Raw genomic sequence first — 7014 nt, 5'->3', positions numbered from 1 at the left:
GTCTGAAGCTCCCTGCCTTAGCTTCCAATTCCTGGCCCCATTCTCAGCCCTGGGTGCTGTGGGACCTGCCTGAGGACTGGGGGAGGGGGGGTCAGCTAGAATATAAGTCTTTTAGGGCTGGCCACCCATGTCACTAACTGTGCTGCAATCACTCTCCTGGCCCCTGTCTATGTGACCCATCTTCCCTCAGCCCCTCCCTTATCCAACAATGCCCTGCACAGGAGGCCTTCTTCCTGCTCTGCCAAACCCTTGAGGCCCAAACGAACTCCCCACATGCCCCTGAAGATGTCACCAACAAAAGTGCATTTTGTTGCAAGGGGCAAAGCTGGCTACTGGTTTCAGACTGTGGGCTCAGAGGAGTCACCACCGTCTGGAAATTTGCACAAGGCTTTGCTGACCCAGCTGAATGAGTCCACCCAAGCATTGCAAACCTAGGCAGAGGGAGAAGAACAGAGAGGTATGGGAAGAAAAGAAGATGGCAGCATGTACGTATTTGATCTCCAATGGGAGTTTACTTTAAAATGGCAAAAGAGGTGAGGGGGCCCTGAATATCCGGTACCCAGCAAGTGTACACTGAACTAAGCAGCTCTTCCCTGCCGATCTTTTTGCTAAGTACTGGGGAAGATCCATCTCCTGGGAGCTTAGATTCTAGTTGAGGAGGCAAGAATCCCGCACAGGAACTGACAACAAACTGCACAAAGACAATACCCAGTGACACAGAGGATTCATCTGTGAGGTGCAGAGGATCAATCCTACAAGTTGAAGAGGTTGGTCCACAGCCAAAAGAGAAACACACATCATGTGACAGCTGACACACATCACAGAAACTGCTAGAGGAGGTGAGACTTCACTTAGGCCCTGAACAATGACAAGAATGGGGAAGGGGCTGGCTGAGTGGAGGGAAGGAAAAGCCCAGCATGCTCATGAGTCTATGGACAGACAACCCATCCAGAATGGGGATTTGGTGGTTGGGAGTGGTAAAGTGAAGAGGAGAGAAATGGAGTGAGTCCAGATGGTGGAGACATTTGAAAATCTGGCCAAGGAGCTCATTCATTTGTGATTACATTAGTCTGTCCTTCTTTCCCTCCATTCACCCAACCAACGAATATTTTCCAAGTGCCTGGTACAGACGGCACAGTGCTAGGACCTATGCAAGAAACAAGAAGTATGAGGATCATGTCATTGTCCTTAAGAACCTTATGACTTAATGAGAAGGTGAAGACCCTCAGGTGAAAATATAAGGGGTGCTTCAACAAGGCATGGGGGCCATTTGTGCAGCCATGCAGAGCGCTGCCCAGGAGAAGAGAGGCAGTGAGGGCTCAACTCCACGTGGGGTGATCACGGAGGTGGTCTCTGAGCTGTGCCTTGAAAGGGAGGCAAGTCTGAGAGGTGATCAAGAAGGCAGGTACTATGGACAAGCACAGCAACAGGAATCAGGCATTTTGCTCAGGGAACAGCGGGGTGGCGGCTGGCTACGGGGGTTGATGTGAAGAGGCACCAGGAGAGATTAAGATGAAAATGGAGAAAACCCAGCACTTTCGGACTGTCAGGGGCCTCCGAACCTTCCGCCTCTCCGACTTCCTCTTATCTGGAAGCCTGGAAGGGCCTCCCGGCCGGCCTCCCCTCCCTTAGACTGCGGAGCTCTCTTCCGAACTGAGAAACGCACAGGTGTTAGTCAGGGTGGGCTAACTGTTATAACAAACAATCCCCAAGCAACAGTAGCTGAACATTCCAATCAGGTTTGGTCAGCAGAGAGCCGCCGCTCCGCACAGTCACCCAGGGACCGTCCAACCTGTGACTCCATCACCTTCAAGCAACCACGAGGCCTAAAAGTTACACAGCATTGAGGAGGCACACCCACATTCCAGAGACAAGAACCAGCCATGGGCCCTGCCCAGATGCCAGCAGGCTGAGACGTCGTTTAACTGTGTGCCTGGAAAAGGAAATGGGTTTGATAAGAGCCTAGCCAGTCTCTATTATAACCTCCAAAATCCTCATGTCAAACTGATACCTGATTTAAGGAGGGAGGAGAGACATAAAGAGCGAGTGGGGGCGTGGGGGGCAGCAGGGGCCTGCCGGTGCCAGAGCTGCAGGCTCTGATGCAGACCCTTCCCCCCCCCGGCCGTGTCCTCAGATTGGGAGTGTGAGCCCAGGGTGCTGGCAGACTGGCTTCCCGTCTCCCCACCTCAGCGGCCCCATCTGCCCCCCCGGGAACTCTCACTTGGTCCTCAAGACAGGTGCTGTAGAAGAGCAACCCGCTCCCGAACTCCCCAGCAGGGAGGCCAAGGACAGCCGGGGACAGTCACCCAACCCTGCCTCCTCCCTCTAGTGTTCCTGGTGCAATTGAAGAGGAAGCTGAAGAGCAGAAAGTTATTACAGCTTTTCCATGACGCAATGTCATCAGGAAGCCCTGGGCCTCTGGGCAGCATCCTGGCAGGACCCATCACTCTTCCCAGCTGCACAGAGCCTTGTAGCCCATTCTGGAAAGGGCAGGAAGCAGTCTCATAAAATAAATGGCAAGGCAGGACCACTCATCAGCAGCTCTTCAAAATGATCTAAACTTCTGACTTTTGATTTAAATCTGCATCCACTGTGGCCAAAAACATAAAACAGAAGATGAGAGAAAGAACTAAAATGAAGGCGTGGGTGCCAAGAACTAGAGGGGAGGGAGGGAGGGAAAAGCATCTCTGGGACAATACCAAGTTGAGCACCAGCCAGGCGGGCTGACTTGCAGCCAGGTTGGGTCCTTTTCGTTATGCATCGCTCAGAACTTTCTCCCTTCTGTTACTAGGCTGCCCTGAAATGGGACAGGAGCTTCGAGAGCTAATCCAAGTACCAAATCCAGAAATCTACCTGCTCCTGATTTTGCCCTTCACCTTTCTCCCTCAGACCTCTAGAGAGGAGTATCTCACAAAGGCAGGTGTTCAGCGGGGGTTGGGGGGGCGGGGGAATGGGTAGGTGAGGAAACCCGGGTCCAAACTCTGATGTGGTCTGTTCTCCTCAGATTCATTTAGTGAGAGATGACTCTCTGTCAAGGCCTGCTGTCGGATAGTGACTAGCGTTTTGCAGGGATCCAGAGTGGCAGGGCCACTCCTGAAATGGGGGCCAGGGAAGGCCTCTTTGAGGTGACATCAACTAGAGTGAAGGGAGGGAGGCAGGGCCCAGGGCAGACGACAGAGGTCTCCCCAGAGTGGAGGGGCTTTGGGTACATTGGGCTGCACTTTAGGACCTCATTAGCCTACTCCAGCACACCTTAAACACCTATGAGTCTTGAAAAGCAGCTCACCTCCAGAGAAAGGCAGCAATCTACTACCAGCCTGCCCCTTCCAGTTCACCTTTACACAGGGCACAAACTGACTAACTTCTCCCTTGCAAGTCCAGACCCACTTTTTATGGTAACATATCTGGGTATGGCAGCCAATCATTTCCTCCGGTTGAATAAGTTGAAAGAAGAAAAATCAGGCAATCGTGCCCCACAATACAGCTAAGTATTTAATTCATTTTTAATGTTTACATTATTAACACCAGCATTACAAAATGGTATTTTTACTTTCAAGCGATTTAAATGTACAATTCGGTATCTCAATTACTGGGATCATTATAACTTGAAAAACTGAAGCAGCGCTCCCTCCCTCCTCTCCTTCCCCTCTGGTGCCTGCTTCTATAAAGAGCTACCAGGACTCCATGGAGCCCAAAAACCCATTCCAAATGGATCAGGAGGTACAGCCCTGGTGGGGGCTTGCAAGGAGCCAGGGGAGCTTGCATTCAATGTGGAATGAGTGACAGTCAGCAGGTGGGTGTTAAAATGGTCATCAACTCCCTGAGGACTGGCACTGCCAAGTCACATTCCAGGTGGTACCTATTAATGTGTCCAGAATGGCGCTGGATGACTGACAAGCCAACGGGCCCAGACTCTGGCTCTGACCACCCACAGGCATGAGATGGTGGGGGGCAGAGGTAACACAAGACTGGAGAGGACCCTAGACCCCCTTGGGAAACTATAATGCATCCCGAAAGACCCATCCATGCAGCTCCTGATAACGCCGAAGGGGCATCCTGATGGGGGGTGGAGGGGGGAGAGCGTGGGCTCTGGAGTCAGTCAGCTGGGGTTTGAGTCCAGGTTCCGCCACTTACCAGCTAGCGACCTTGGCAAGTCCTCATCCTCTCTGTACCTGAGTCTCCACCTCTGTAAAATGGAGATAATAGCAGTACTTATCTCTGAGAGCCATTAGGAGCACTAAATGAGTCACTATTGTATAAGGCATTTAGACCAGTGCCTGACACAGAGCAAATAGTCAGTTAGGTGTTACTTTATCATTAGAATTCCCATTTTAAGATGAAGAACTGAAGCTCAGAGAGATTAAATAACCCACCCAAGGTAGGCTGCTCTGAAGACTTCTGGCGGTCCCTCTGCCGGGAAGCCACTCTTGCCCCTTGTGACTCAGGTCGCTCTCATACACAGTCCTCCTCTAGACCACCCAGACCCACCCCTGCCCCAATCGCTGTGGACCCAGCACACTGCCTTGAATCTCTCCCCAGCACTTACTATATCTGAAATTATCTTGTTCGCTTACTATATGACTTAATACATATAAAGCACTATTATTATCATCATCATATGTCTATTCAGTTGTTGTCCGTCTCCACTCAATTAAATGTAAAACCCACAGGATCAGGGCCCTCACCTGTCCTGTCCACCACTGGGAAGGAGCTCAGGGCTGCTTCGTGGGTGTGTGACCTCTGAGGTCACACAGAGCCCTGCACTCCAAAGAGCCCCATACTTGGTTTAATGCTCTGCTGTTACTGTCTTGAAATTCCTTTTTTTTTTTTTTTTTAAAGATTTTATTTGAGAAAGAGAGAGCACTCGAGCAAGCATGAGTCAAGGGGAGGGCAGAGGGAGAGGGAGAAGCAGACTCCCCACTGATTAGGGAACCGACGTGGGGCACTATCCCAGGATGCCGAGATCATGACCTGAGCTGAAGGCAGATGCTTAACCGACCAACCGAGCCATCCAGGTGCCCCTGTCTTGAAATTAATATTTTAACAAGGAACTTTCTATTTCACCTTGTACTAGGCCTCCACAAATTACATAGATAGTCCTGAATGAATGAATGAATGAATGAGCAAGCCCACATTACAACCCAGGCCTGTAAGACTCCAAGGCCTCACTACTGAACCACCAAACCAAACAAGCCTCCAGTGGCGGTAAGAGAGGTGGGCAAGGCAGCCTGAACAAGGGACAACCACAACCCACCTAGAAGACGTTGTGCTGGGGAAGGGAGAGCCTTAGGAGACACTGGTTTGAGTTCTCTGGATGTCTAGTTGTTCTTCTCAACCTCTCACTCCACTTGTGCCTCAAGTGGGGTGAAAACCATCTGCTGCCAACTCATGCTACTCTTCCTCTCACTGAAGACAGAGGGACCTCAGTCCCTGCGTCCTAGGAACACTGTCTGCCAGCCAGGTGTTCGTCAAAGCCAGAGCTGTGGTCAGGCCTCAGGCAGAATGACAAGGCCTCTAGGCACCCAGCACAGCCCTAGGCGCCTGGAACTTGACAGTAAACAGATACAATCCTTGACCTTTAGGCCTCATGGCAGCCATCAAAACTATGTGGCTATAAATACAGCTCATGAAGAGGATAGATAGAGCTGGGAAGTACTGTTGGACTGGGAACAAGATGGGGGTGCCCGTGAAAGCCTCATTTTCCACTCCTCCTGAGCTCTCCTAACCTCAGGTAGGCACTCCATGAACTCACTTACCTCAAGTGGACACCGCACACCCCAGGTCCCCAGAGGTTCTCATTCAATAGATCTTTACTCTTAAGGCCTTCAGAACAGTTCAAAGCTGATCCTTGTTAAAACCACCCATTGATCTTTCCTCAGATTAAACCCCTCCCTCCTCTTCTCTCTCCCATTCCTGCCCTAGGCCTGGCTCTTGCGGCTCAGGAACCTTTCGTTCCCACTTACCTGAATCCTAACCATCCTTCAAGGTCCAGCCCAAATGCCATCCCCTTCAGAAGCCATCTCTGATCTTTCTCCCCTTATTCCCCTGAACGGCTAGAAGTAGTATTTCTTTCTCCAAACTCCCCAGCATTCTCTAACATTTCAATTAAAGCCCCTGTCACTTTGAACTTGTGTTCGGGTTGTGTATCCACTACTCAACCGTCTACTCCTTGAAGGCAACAGTCTCCCGGATTTACCTTTACAAAGTAGGCGGGTGAGAAGGAAGAGGTTTGGGGGAAGCTGAGTGTTGTATGCATGGGATGGTCCTGGCTAAATGCAGGACCGTGAAGACAGAGCCCGGCTCAGCAAAGCCAGGCTGAGGATTTCTTAAGGAAACTGGTGGGGGTATCTTGAAAAGAAAAATGATGACAGTCCACATGATGCTGCAGCTGGAGATGTATAAGAAAAGACTTGGTAAAACAAGTTTCCCAGGCTGAATCAACCCAGCTGACTTTGCTCAAGCTGGGAAATCTGTGCCTCCCAGGGACACGTGCCCTGTGTGGGGAGGGGAGCTCTGAAGGGATACTAACGGGATGGGGAGAGAGGAACAAGAGCTAAAAAGCACTACCAAGTGGTACAGGCAAGTGCAGGGGCTGTGAAAGGAGAGAAGGGGAGGCGAACAACCTGCGCGCGTGCTATGTGATTAAATTCATACACATCTTGGGGCGCCTGGGTGGCTCAGTCGTTAAGCGTCTGCCTTCGGCTCAGGTCATGATCCCAGAGTCCTGGGATCGAGCCCCGCATCGGGCTCCCTGCTCCGCGGGAAGCCTGCTTCTCCCTCTCCCACTCCCACTGCTTGTGTTCCCTCTCTCGCTGTGTCTCTCTCTGTCAAATAAATAAATAAAATCTTAAAAAAAATAAAAAAAATAAATTCATACACATCTTCATCGAATAACCACCTGAATTTACATGCAAATGTATTCGTTTATGCAAATTAGCAGAGGTCTCCGAGGAAGTCTTAGTCTGGAGCTTGTGCAGTCATCGAAAAAAGAGAAGTAAACCTGTCCCTGGAGTA

This window comes from Leptonychotes weddellii, chromosome 8 (assembly GCF_054177405.1).
Source record: "Leptonychotes weddellii isolate Sample4059 chromosome 8, ASM5417740v2, whole genome shotgun sequence".
NCBI lineage: Eukaryota > Metazoa > Chordata > Mammalia > Carnivora > Phocidae > Leptonychotes > Leptonychotes weddellii.
The sequence above is the reverse complement of the archived record's forward strand: the minus strand, read 5'-3'. Positions refer to the sequence as shown.